This window comes from Stomoxys calcitrans, chromosome 3, assembly GCF_963082655.1.
Source record: "Stomoxys calcitrans chromosome 3, idStoCalc2.1, whole genome shotgun sequence".
In the NCBI taxonomy this organism is placed as follows: domain Eukaryota; kingdom Metazoa; phylum Arthropoda; class Insecta; order Diptera; family Muscidae; genus Stomoxys; species Stomoxys calcitrans.
The window spans coordinates 99,241,999-99,256,046 of NC_081554.1; the positions used below are offsets into that span (position 1 = coordinate 99,241,999).

At 36.9% G+C, this 14,048-nt stretch overlaps 1 protein-coding gene and 1 long non-coding RNA gene across 4 annotated transcripts in view; one reads left to right on the forward strand and one right to left on the reverse strand.

Moving 5' to 3' along the window:
- The window catches only part of LOC106084285 (hemicentin-2), a 518,476-nt gene that overhangs the window by 424,558 nt on the left and 79,870 nt on the right, over positions 1-14,048 (forward strand). The gene's annotated exons all lie outside the window — the stretch shown is intronic.
- Positions 51-4,481, reverse strand: LOC106084290 (uncharacterized). The gene is made up of 3 exons (XR_001220792.2): positions 4,395-4,481; positions 4,303-4,338; positions 51-431 (listed from the first exon to the last, which is right to left on the reverse strand). It is a non-coding gene; the product is annotated as an uncharacterized LOC106084290 (long non-coding RNA).

Below are 14,048 nucleotides of genomic sequence, written 5' to 3' on the forward strand. Positions count from 1 at the left end.
TTAAATTCAAACCAAGTTCTTCTTCCTTTCTTTATTAGTTCGTGTTCAAATATTATATTTCAATACATGGAGAGAATTTGAAGGCAAAAAATTGCAAAACTTATGGCCTACAGCGCACCCAACTTAAAGTATTGCCAATGGATAAGGGAAATTTTAAATTTCCAAAGAGTCAATGGAAAAGTGTACAGGAAACTCATTGTAAGTAACAGTTGTAGCAAAGAGAAAAGGAGATTTCGTTGCTTTGCCTGCCTCCCGCTGGGGTATCAGAAACGCCATTAGCAGAACTTTAACTAATTTTTAATATTCATACCGGCAAAGAAAAAATGAACAGCAGGGTTAAAAAATTTTAACTCTCATATTCCAGCGATTTGGAATTGACGGGCAAGCTGTGATTTCCCAAACGCAGCATAGAGAAATGTCAGAGTTTGGCGCTGAAAAAGTTAAGACAAGAATATCACTTGTGAGTAAAAAGTTTTTAAAGATTCTAGCATTTAATTTTTTTTATTTTAAATTCATATAAAAGGTTCTCTAGGAAAGTTTTTTCACGTGACCATTCGTAATTAAGTAATGGACTCACTTAATTAAAATTTAAGGGAACTCAGTTTGGAAATATTACACCGAGAGAAAGTTGTTAGTGAAAACAGCAAGAATGTTTACTGAAACAGTAGGAAATACTGAAAAAGTTAAGACAAGAATATCACTTGTGAGTGAAAAGTTTTTAAAGATTCTAGCATTTATTTTTTTTATACCCTCCACCATAAGTTTGTAACTACTCGAAATATTCGTCTGAGACCCCATAAAGTATATAGTCTAGCCATGTCCGTCCGTCTGTCCGTCCGTCTGTCTGTCGAAAGCACGCTAACTTCCGAAGGAGTAAAGCTAGCCGCTTGAAATTTTGCACAAATACTTCTTATTAGTGTAGGTCGGTTGGTATTGTAAATGGGCCATATCGGTCCATGTTTTGATATAGCTGTCATATAAACCGATCTTGGGTCTTGACTTCTTGAGCCTCTAGAGTGCGCAATTCTTATCCGATTGGAATGAAATTTCGCAGGACGTGTTTTGTTATGATATCCAACAACTGTGCCAAGAATGGTTCAAATCGGTTATTAACCTGATATAGCTGCGATATAAACCGATCTTGGGTCTTGATTTCTTGAGCTTCTGGAGGGCGCAATTCTTATCCGATTTGAATGAATTTTGGCCCGACGTGTTTTGTTATGATATCCAACAACTGTGCCTAGTATGGTTCAAATCGGTGGATAACCAGATATAGCTGTCATATAAATTGATCTTAGGTCTTGACTTCTTGAGCCTCTAGAGTGCGTAATTCTTATACGATTTGAATGAAATTTCGCACGACGTGTTTTGTCATAATATCCAACATCTGTGCCAAGAATGGTTCAAATCGGTTCATAACCTGATATAGCTGCCATATAAACCGATCTTGGGTCTTGACTTCTTGAGCCTCTAGAGTGCGCAATTCTTATCCGATTTGAATGAAATTTCGCACGCCGTGTTTTGTCATGATATCCAACATCTGTGCCAAGAATGGTTTAAATCGGTTCATAACCTGATATAGCTGTCATATAAACCGATCTTGGGTCTAGACTTCTTGAGCCTCTAGAGGGCGTAATTCTTATCCGATTGGAATGAATTTTTGCCCGACGTGTTTTGTTATGATATCCAACAACTGTGCCAAGTATGGTTTAAATCGGTTCATAACCTCATATAGCTGTCATATAAACCGATCTGGGATCTTGAGTTCTTGAGCCTGTAGAGGTCGCAATTATTATACGATTTGCCTGAAATATTGTACGACCGATTCTCTCATGACCGTCAACATACGTATTTATTATGGTCTGAATCGGTCTATAGCCCGATACAGCTCCCATATAAATCGATCTCTCTATTTTACTTCTTGAGCCCCCAAAGGGCCCATTCTTATTCGAATTGACTGACATTTTACGCAGGTCTCCAACATATAATTTAATTGTGGCCCAAACCGGACCATATCTTGATATCGCTCTGATAGCAGAGCAAATCTTTTCTTATATGCTTTTTTGCCTAAGAAGAGATGCCGTGAAAAGAACTCGACAAATGCGATCCATGGTGGAGGGTATATAAGATTCGGCCCGGCCGAACTTAGCACGCTTTTACTTGTTTAATTTTAAATCCATTTAAAAGGTTCTCTAGGAAAGTTTTTGACGTGACCATTCGTAATTAAGTAATGGACTCACTTAATTAATTAATTTTGCGAATATGTTAAAATCAGTAACAAAACAATTCATGCCAAGTTTTGTGCAGATCGGTTGAAAATTGTCCTTACTACGGTTTTTTAGTGCAAATCCGGCGATACATATATATGGGAGCTATATCTAAATCTGAACCGATTTGTCGAAATCAACAGCGTTCGTCCTTGGGCCACAAAAAGGTATTTGCAAAATTTCCTGATGATTGGACAACAAATACGACATGCACTTTGATTACAAGAACTTGTCTAAATTGAATCAGAAAGTTATTCTGATCGGTATCGATCGAATATACTTATCAATGGATCTAGCTCTTTTCATTCTTAGCGTTACAAACAAATGTACAAATCTATAATACCCTGTACAACAGGGGTGGTGTAGGGTATAAATATCATTTAAAGTTAGAAAATTGACTTTGGGACAACACAATAGTGTACCTTAGTTAAAGACGCAAAAAAGTCTTACAAATAATCGGGCAGTCATCTATAAAGTAAAATAAAATTTTATCAGAGATCAAAATTAAAAATGTATGGTCATGTCCGTTAGTAAATCTAATTTAAAGATATCATCTTTATTTTAAAATGTTGGTTCTTTGGCTCGTTTTCATTGCAAAAATCTTACGAATAAGGAAAAATCTAAAATTTTCGACCAACTATTTTTTTTTTCAGTGTACATACTTTTGGCATATGAAGTGAGGCAAACCATTTGACCATTTCTGCATAGTGTTGTCAACGAAGTGTGATGTGAATGAAAAGAAAATCGCTTGAAAACCGAAGAATCAACCAATACATCGCACGAATTTATTCCGTTTTGTAATCGCAAACTTCCTTGAAAATCGGAAAAGGGCTGTATATTTCATTTTTAATCTTAACTGACGATTCATATGTTCTCTTAAATACTTTCATGTACATTTCATTCCAATAATAATTCAATTCAAATAAATCATTTGCATATAAAGTTCATTAAACAGTGCAGGCTATTCGAGCTATAGTAAGAAGTTGGAAAAATTATTCTAAATCATCACATATGGATTTTTAAACAAATTAGATAAGACTTGTGCCCTATAGCGCTTTCATAGTCTCCTATGATGGAAGAATATCAGATGCAATACACGATAACGGACCTATTTCGGATATACTCACATGAAAAAGTTCAGGCAAAAAGGATTAGATCTTTTGGTACAAAGGAAGCTTTGAGAGATGGGTTTTATGTGGGAATAGTACCTAAATCTGGACCAATTCTCAATTAAAACATAGGTAATTTGTTGGTTCATAAATTACCGAGATTTTATGCAGACCGAGGTACATGTCTAGATGAACTGTAAATATGGATACATGTCAATCGCAAGTTCAGCAAGTTTGTTATTGAGCTTAAGGTATATAAGCTCAATAACAAACTTGCTTGCTTTATAAACATCCGCACTAACAATTTCGACTACGATTATGAATTAATATGAACATGACCTCATGATAGAGCTACATCTTTTAATTTGACGACTAAGCGTCAATGTAAATAAAATTCTTGATAAAATAACCTGCCCTTGTAATTGTGTAGCATCATTTCAATTTCAATGCTACAAATGGTCTTATTTACATTTTCTTATAATTTTCCTAAGCTTCATTTTGTTTCTATCGATTTTTTGAGAGCCATTATGAGTTTGTTCAACATGTGTATCCTTCACCTCAATGACAATAAAAGGTGTAATAGATTAGTGCATTTGTTCTAATGCTCCACCGTTTGCACACTTCAAAATTTTCATTTCTTTTGTAATCTAAAACTTCTTTGGCTTAGTTGAGGGGAACATTTCCATTGCAGGCAAATTTTGTGTGAATAGAATCATTTGCCCTATGTATATGCTATAGGGTATCTACATTTCGATATTGGCCAATCTTTGCCTATTTTTTTTTTCCTACATAAAAATGTGCATCAGAAGAAACTGGCATCCTTGTCACCCAAACAGACAGAAAAAGAGACAGACAGATAGATATTCAAATTTTAGCAAATATTTGCAAACAATTTAAAATTCTTGTGAAATTAAATTAATGTTTACCAAACATAGCACCAGAGACAGACACTTCAAGGAACACTAGAATGTGTGTGCGTATGTAAGTACATGTTTGTCGTAGAGCAGGACTCCCTTACCTCAACGCTACTTCGATCCGTTGGCTAAGACAGCAAACAAGAGTTCAATATTGAGTTCAATAACGAGTCTTGGTAATGGCATGGAATTAATTCCCATTTGAAAGCATTAGGAAAAATATTATGATCGCTTCCATGCCAACCAAACACACGCCTCCTGTTTTCTATCGAAAAAATCGGCAGGAGAAGCAAACAATATAGGAGCAACAACAACAACAGCAACAATAAACGCAATAACGTGAAAAGTGTATCCTGCTGCTGTTGATGTTATGACTGGGAGGTGAGATGAAAAGCCAATGAAATCAAATTCCCCTAGACCAAATTCTATGCGTATAGGTGGGTGTATGTGCATGGGTGTGTGTTTGTGTGACTGTGGGGTATATTGGGAGATCTAACAGCTTCTTTCTGCTTCCTCGGTTGGAGCTCATCCTTGGCAGGAGATGGTGTAACCATCACTCTAATACGAATAAGAGAATATTTTGTTGTTAGCAAAGTGGATACAGTATTTTTTTTTTCTTTTAGACTCGCCCCATGCTTTTTGAAGATTTCCAAAAAATAAAGAAAATTTTAACGATAAACAAACACACTCCGGAACACCACCCGCATGTTTTTCCCAACATTACAGCTAGCTATTCGTGCTCATGTTGGTCTTCTATGCGTTGTTGGTATTGCTATTTTTCACTGTTGTTGCTGTAACTGGCTGTGTTGTTTTTCTTGTTCTATACGCACCAGGATTTTTAATGGATTTTTAATCCTACAACTTTTATGGCAAGATTAGAAATAAATTGAATATTTCGTTTTTGTCTGTTTATACAAGCCTGTCCGTGGTGGCTTAAGTCTCTTTTTGGCACTGGTACTGCCACCCACAAATACCACGTCAATCTCTAGTGAACAATTGATCCTTCGAATTGTATACGAAAAAACACGATTTTACCATCAATTCGTCATAATGGTCCGACATTGAGGTGACCAGACTAATGGCAATGACTCATGGATTGGCATTTTCGTTGACAAAAGTCGACATTCTTAAATTGTATTAAACAGATGTGTTTATGTTTGAGTGTAGATATAAATTCTAGTCGAGTACTCACTCACAAAGAGCGAGCAGAGTTCGTCAATCGCGAAGCTGCAAAGTTCAAATTGGGGACAGTTTTCGCAAATGGGCACAAAACTAAACAATGGAGACTAAACAAATAAATTTGTTTATTTTCAGCCATTTTGGATGGAATCAGACAGAAATTTATCAAAAGTTATCATAGCTGTATTGGCATTAGAGCGACTAAAGCCCTTATATTTCTTCTAAAATGACTGAAAACTTATTTTAATTGTTTTACATACCTTTTGTGTGAAGTTGTGACTTCTTTAAAAAACAACACCATCCAGTAATTGTTGTCTACATTTTTGTTATATTTTGTCACTAAAATATCAATTTTTATATGAAACTAGCTGGACAGGGCCTACTCTGCTGCGCCTTCTTTAACTGTCTAATATCTTTTTAGGATGGGGACACTTCGCCCTGAATGTGGATATCGAATTCGTGCTACTGTAGCCTATGTCCGCATATGACGCTGACCGCCTGCGTTCGAATCCTGGCGGAACTTCGGACAAAATTTTAAACGGTGGTTATCCCCTCTTAATGATGGCGACATCATTGCAAGGTACCATGCCCTGCGGCACGCTAATCGCACTCGTCGGCTATAAAGAAGGTTCCTTATCGTTGATAAACTCAACTTGAATCGGAAAGCACTCATTGATGAGTGAGAAGTTTGCCCCTGCTCGGTTCCTGGGCAAATTTTTACTCTACTGCCAAATGCCTTTCTTTTGAGTCACATATTACCGTATTGGTAAATATTTCGGGCGTGGTCACTTGACCATTACTTTCATTTAATATGAGTTCCATAATGGCATGATCGGTAAATAAGTTGTATTTGATGGTGGGGTGGATCTCGGGGTCATTGTCCCGATAATTAATATAAATTTCCCGAAAATCAATAAATTTCCACCCCAAATAGCTTTTATATAATAGGGAGGTATTTTGGGGTGGGGCGGCTCCCCGAACAGATGGCTCTTTATTGTCGTGACTGGTCTATATATCCATTTGGCGGGTTCTGGGCGGTTCCCGCGGCATCCTTCCCCAACAATAGAAACCATGTTTTTTTTAGAGACTGTTATAGTGCAAAAAATTTCGAACGTATCGCATTACCAATTTCCGAGATCTGGTATTTTTGAATTAAGGGTAATGATAAGTGCTTTTTAGGTAGACATTTCGACTCAAATATGGATATCAAATTCGTGCCCACCCCCACATCTCTTTTGAGGGTGTTTTGGGGCTGGGGTGGCCACCGGTACTTTGCCCTGAAAATAGATATCAAATTCGTTCTTTACTCCCAAATACAGTTGATTTGAGCTCCAAATTGCTATAATTTGAAATAATGTTTAGTTTAGGGGGTGATTTAGGTCGTACCCCCAAAATTGGATATCAAATTCGTTTTCTACTCTCAAAAACCTTTTATTTGAGTCCCATATTGCCATAATGGGTCAATTAACTTATTCGATGCATTTTGAGGAGGAAAGCGCCACCTTGATTTGAATGCAAAATTTAAGGCCATATTTTTAATCTACTCCCAAATATCTTTCATTTGAATCCCATATAGCCATGGTCGGCGGATGGAAGAATGGGCGACCTCCCATTACTTGGACCTAATTTTTTATGCCATATTTGTAATCTACTGCGGGTGCGTTTTATTTGAGTCCCACATTAATAGGAACGTCGAATATATCTGTTTAGAAAAGTTTTGGGGTTGGGGTGGCCCGCTGGCTACTTGGACCCAAAATTTAATACCATATTTGTTTTCTAGCGTCCAATAACTTTTATTTGATACCCGTACTGTGACTTTCAGTCCACTTTTGGTTTTGGGTGGCGTTTTTGGGTTAAAGGGGGAGTTCAGCCACCATCCGATTTCTAAAATTTATATAACCTATGTTTCCTTTTTGTTTGATTCTACGAAACAAACAAACAAACCGAGTCTCATATAGTCATGATGGGTCATATGCCCATTTGGGGCTATCTGATTTTATATGGCAGATTCGTAATCTACTCCCGAATATCTTTTATTCAAGCCTCATATTGATATGAACGACCAAATTGTCTGCTTTTAGACATTTTGGAGGTAGGTCGACTTCCTGGGTACTTGAACCCAATTTTTAATACCATATCCGTATTCTACTCTTCAATACCTTGCATTTGATATCCCTATTATCTTTATCGGTCTACTTGTTATTTTGGGTGGTATTTTTGGGGAACGGGGAGCATATTTCTTCTTTCTGACCATATACGTAATCTACTCCCGAATAACTTTCATTTGTGTCCCATATTGTCATGCTCGTCCAATGAACCTTTTTTAGGGGGTTTTGGAGTTGAGGCGGCCCCCTCAGTTATTTGGACCCAATTATTGGTATGAAAATCGTATTCTACTCCTGATTTCCTTTCATTTGAATCCCATATTGTCCTGGTCGTTACATTTTTATTTTTGGGTGGTACTTTTGGGGTTAGGGGGAGGGTCCGCCCCCTTCCGATATCAAAAATTAAAATACCCTTTGTTTCCTTTCAGACCAACCTACACAATCTGTGAAAATTTCAAGATAATCGGCTCAGCCGTTTTTGAGTTTACATGGAACAAACAAACAAACCGACAAACACAAATTGATTTTTATATATAAGCTATATAAGATTGTTCACCAATAACTCTTCTACTGCCTTTTATAACAAACAATTTAATTAAATATGGAATTGAACTTACTACTGATACTTTAATTGATTGCTGAAATGTGTAGAAAAAAATTGATGTTATGAAAATAGTTTTTGTTCACTGTAATTACTCTGGTCACCCTTGATCCAAAATCCATGGATTTCAATCATCAAATTTGAATAGAAAATAACGACATCCCATGCTATTCTCGTTGCTTTTGTGATACCAAGGCATATGACATTGAATGAAAAAAGGCAAGCTCGAACTAAAATAAAATAATACACACAAAAAACTGCATTATTTGTTCACAGAATTCATTCGGTTGGGCCGGGCGGGCAAAACAAATGGAATGCTTTTAATTTAAAATTGGTTCGGAAAAAAGACGATGTTATTGTTGTCCGGATAAAAGTTCCATGGTTCTAGCGGATGCGTTGCTCATTGTTAGGCCAAAAACGTAGCAATGACGAGTGAGGACATGCCACCTAGGATATTATTCAAATATTTACTAATACGTAATGTGTTATATTTGTTTTGAGCGGAGGTAAAGTACTTTAACGGAAATCACAAAAAAGTAAATACAAATTTATTAACACCAAAAACACTGGCAATTTTATCATTTCGTTTACAAACTTCATCTCCGATCTTAAACATATTTTATCTGAAGAGAGTGGAAAAATATGTACTTTTTGTTTGTGGGCCGATTTTGACCATAATTTGTATTTAGGCACACTTTGGTGTAAGAAAACAAATGTTGTATACATATCTGTTATATGATATATCCGTACCAGGTATGCAGAATGGCCGAAAGACTCTTGGCGATGGCAAATAATTGGGCTAGATCTAGGGGTCTCAATGTTTACCCAGAGAAGAATGAAATCTGCTTGTTCACGAGGAAGACAAGGGAGGGCTAATTTTCCGCGCCGCATTTCTTCGATATCTGACAAGGTCAAATAATAAGGAGCGATATTGGACAGGAAACTGAATTGGAAGTAACACACATTCGAAAGTGGCCCTCAATTGGAGAGTTCACTGGCTCTACAGGAGCTTGGTTTGACCAATACTTACTTACACCTCAGTAGTTTGATGGACTACGATGGAGAAAAGGTGCAACGTAAGGAAAATACAAGAGGTTCAGAGAGCACAACGCTCTCTGTATGTCTACGGCTCGGATATCTAGAATAATCGCAAGTGCCCACTTGAGACTATTCTAGATATCCGAACCGTTTGGGGCAGCCACTGCGGATATGAGATTTAAGGCGATGGAAGAATGGATAGAGAATAGGAGCTGATGACACTGCCAAGGCATAGTCGAGGCGACGATAGGAAGCCCGGAATGAATGGAAATAGTTTCCGATCGAATAGCTGAGACGACATTGAGGTCGAGAGCGTGGCACTGCTACCAGCGGCACAATTATGGGTTTGCAGATGGGTTAAAGCTAAAGGACAGAATGGGCCTAGGGGTCTGCATTGAGATCCCTGGGACTGAGTTCAACTGTCTGACCATAATACGTTCCTTCAGGATCCGTATGATCATGGAAAAATGTAGTTATAAATGAGTATTTTATGGGCCAAAAGCCTTAAATCTTGAGGTCATAGGTAGCTATATCCAAAGATGATCCTACCTGGTGCAAAGAAATTCAAAAGATTTAATACAAACACTGGATGACAGGTTCGTATTGTACTCTCAAATACCTTCATTTGAGTCACATTCTGTTCCGATTTGCCTGTTTGGGATGCGGCGCAGAGAGTTGCCTCTTAGTGTATTGGACAACATTTTTGGTCAGAAGTGTAATATAGAAACATACTAGGACGTCATAAAAAGCACTTCGAGCCAAATTTGGTAAAGATCGGACCAAAATTTCGCCTTCTACAGCCTTAAAAGACCATATCGGATGAAAGATATATATGGGAGCGATATATATTAATCTGATCCGATTCTGATGAAATCTTGTACACATACTAGGACGTCAAAAAACACTTCGTGCCAAATTTGGTAAAGATTGGACCAAAATTGGGCATTGTACAGCCTTAAAGAACCATATCGGATGAAAGATATATATGGGACGTCACAAAAAGCACTTCGTGTCAAATTTGGTAAAGATCAAAATAAAATTGTGCTTTTATTACAGCCTTAATAGGTCAAATCGGATGAAAGTTATGCATGGGAGCTATATCTAAATCTGAACCGATTTAGATGAAATTTTGCACACGTATTAAGACGTCATGCTAATTTTGTAAAAATCGCACCAAAATTGTAGCTCCTACAGCTTTAAAAGGGCATATCGGATGAAAAATATATATGGGAGCTATACCTCAACTTAGACCGATTTCAATAAAATTTTGCACACATATTGTGACGTTAAAAAAACAGTTTGTGCCAAATTTTGTAAGAATCGGACCAAAATTATGGCTTCTACAGCTTTAAAAGGGCACATCGGATGAAAAATATATATGGGAGCTATATCTAAATCTGGACAAAATCAATAGCGTTCGTCTTCGTAAAACTTTTCTTCAAAGAGGTGTCGCACTGCGGCATGCCGTTCGGACTCGGCTATAAAAAGGAGGCCCCTTATCATTGAGTTTAAACTTGAATCGGACCGGACTTATTGATATGTGAGAAGTTTGCCCCTGTTCCTTAGTGGAATCTTCATGGGCAAAATTTGCAATGTTTACTCAAAACTGTCGATGCTACTTATGACAATTTCATATGGAAAATGAATATGGAATATAAATTGCCCCCATTCCTCAATGGAATGTTCATGGGACACACTTTTGGGACACAGTGCAGTCCGATTCAAGTTTAAGCTCTATAATAGGGGGCCTCCTTTTTTAAAGCCGAGTCCAAACGGTGTGCCGAAACGCAACGCCTTTTTGGGAGAAGTTGTTATATGACTCACAAATGTAGCCAACATTCGGAGGGGAAAACCACAGCTGAAAATTATTTCTGATGGTCTCGCCAGTAGTCGAACCTAGGCGTTAAGCGTCATAGGCGGACATACTAACCTCTACGCTACGGTGGCCTCCACTACCTACCATAACATCATTTGTTCCTTGCTATCCCTTGATATGGACGTTTGGTCCATTGCTTTCTAACCCCTGCTGTTGGATGTGGTTTGTTGTTTTTTGAAGACCCTTTTTATGTTCTTCACTGGATATTGTTGTTTCTTGAAATCCCTTTTTTTATTGGTATTCGTCATCACTTGAATGTATTTTTGTTTCGCACAACACGCGTGATCTGTGGAATATTGGCCTGTTATTGCCGATCACGTGTTTCGATTATATTGGTTGCGATTAGGCAATTTCTTTTCTTTCAAAAAATAGCTTATTTTCTCTTTCCTTTTATTTTATTTTAGTTCACTCTCCTTCCAGCAACCCCATCATAAATTATGCACCAGTTATTTTCAGCAAACAACAAATTTTTCAGCAGTCATATGACTGCAGAACAACTGCTGTAATAGCAGTAAAATTTACTACTAACAGCCAGCAGATAGTATTTGCTACTATCAGTAAACTTTATTCTTTGAATGTAGAGTCTACAAAAATTATTGGTGCAAAATAATGTTTACAGGGGTATGAAGTGAAAAAAGTAAACCCAAATGGGGTTTCTGGGTTTTGCGTTCCGATAACTCAAAAGGTTTACCATTTTTTTGGTAGAAAATTGCCTACTTTGAAAAACATATACACTCAGAGAAATTTGTTAGTAAAACCGCAAAAATGTTTGCTGTAACAACAAAAAGTCTGCAGAAAATGGGACATTAGTAACTTTTTGCTTAAACAACAAATATTTTCTGCTGATTCAGATGGTAAATAGTCCATTTTAGCCTCCAAATGCCGAAAGTTATTAAAAAAACGTATATATTACATCTTTTTATACCCACCACCGAAGAATGGGAGTATATTCATTTTGTCATTCCGTTTGCAACATATCGAAATATCCATTTCCGACCCTATAGAGTATATATATTCTTGATCAGCGTAAAAATCTAAGACTTTCTAGACATGTTCGTCCGTCTGCCTGTTGAAAACATGCTACAGTCTTTAAAAATAAAGATATTGAGCTGAAATTTTGCACGGTTTTTTTTTTGTTCATTAGCAGGTTAAGTTCGAAGGTGGGCTATATCGGACTATATCTTGATATAGCCCCCATATAAACCGATCGGTCGGTTTAGGGTCTTAGGCCCATAAAAGCCACATTTATTATCCGATTTTGGTGAAATTTGGAACAGTAAACTGTGTTAAGCCCTTCGACATCCATCGTCAATTTGGCCAAGATCGGTCCAGATTTGGATATAGCTGCTATATAGACCGATCCTCCGGTTTAGGATTTTGGGCCCATAAAAGCCACATTTATTATCTGATTTTGCTGAAATTTGGGACAGTGAGTTGTCTTAGGTCCTTCGACATCTTTCTGCAATTTGGCCCAGATCGGTTCAGATTTGCATATAGCTGCCATGTAGACCGATGTCTCGATTTAAAGTCTTGGCCCCATAAAAGGCGCATTTATTATCCGATTTCACTGAAATTTGACACAGTGACTTGTGTCCGTGTCGTATATGGTTCAGATCGGTTTATTTTTAGATAAAGCTACTAAACAGACCAATATTTTGTTATACGCAATTGAACAATGACTTGTACTTATTAGCATTTGGTCCAAATCGGAACATATTTCGATATAACTGCTATGAGACATAAGGTATGGAATTTTCTCCGAATTTTGTTGAAAAGTGACTTACCCGGGTATCCAAAGTTCGGCACGGCCGAACTTAACGCCTTTTTACTTTTTTTTTTATTTAAAGGTTTTCAGAACAGCAGACAAATTATCTACTTTAATCACATTAAGGTCCTTGAAAAAATGTCCGTCTAAAATTGCCAAAAATATACATATATATAGAGGAATCGCCTCGATTACTTATTATATGTTAAAAAAATGTTAGCTGTTTTCTTCAAATATTATCAGCAAACTTATTTCTCTGGGTGTAGTAGCAAACAGTTCTATTCATCCATTTCATGCGGTATCGCTTTGATACCTTACATCAATACAGTATGGTACTAAAATGAGCACATTTAGTGTAAAATTTTTCTGTGGGTGTAAGTAACGTAGCTTTAATTGTCTGTGCACCCATCTCCCAGCGAAAAGCTTCCATTAAAGGCTTCCATGGAAATATTTTTTTTTGGTTTCATCAATTTGTAAGTTAAAGCTTTATTCATTGCTGGTTTAATATTGCTGCAGTCATACTGTCTGTGTCACTTTTACCAACTTCCCCCAAGAGTGTCATGTAATCGGACTTCTGTTGACTTTCTGACTACCGTGTAACTAAATTAAAGTACAGCAATAAAAGTAGGGTAGAGACTTGAGGGGAAATATGCCATTCATAACTACCATGGTTAACGTTTATTTGTCATGAACATTGAAATTCGCCATTACAAACACTCAGTGTTTACCTCAAATGGTGTGTTAGTTATGTTCAAAATATTCCTTGCCTTTTGATTGTGTAAAAAAAAAATAATCGTAAACTGGTTAATAAAAGTGCGGACAATTTAACGACGAGCGACAGTTATTGTTGCAAGGCTTTTGCAGACATCATCACGGGCCAAAATGAAATGTATGAACAAATCATTACTCTTGTACAAGAAAAATTGGAGTTTTATGTCTTTCTGGCGAGATATATCGCTCAGGCATACAAGACTGCCACAGATTTAAGGTTGAGAATAAACAAAATGTTAACGTTGCCATACATAAAATGTTAATATGTATATACGAGGGCCAGTAGCAAAAGGTTTAACTGTAAAGGGTTTAAATTTGTGCAATTAGTCTTTCTTTCTCATACGAATATAAATACATATGTATATGTTAGCACACGCAAAAAAAAAAAAATAAAATGATAAACAAAATACTTTTTTTACGAAA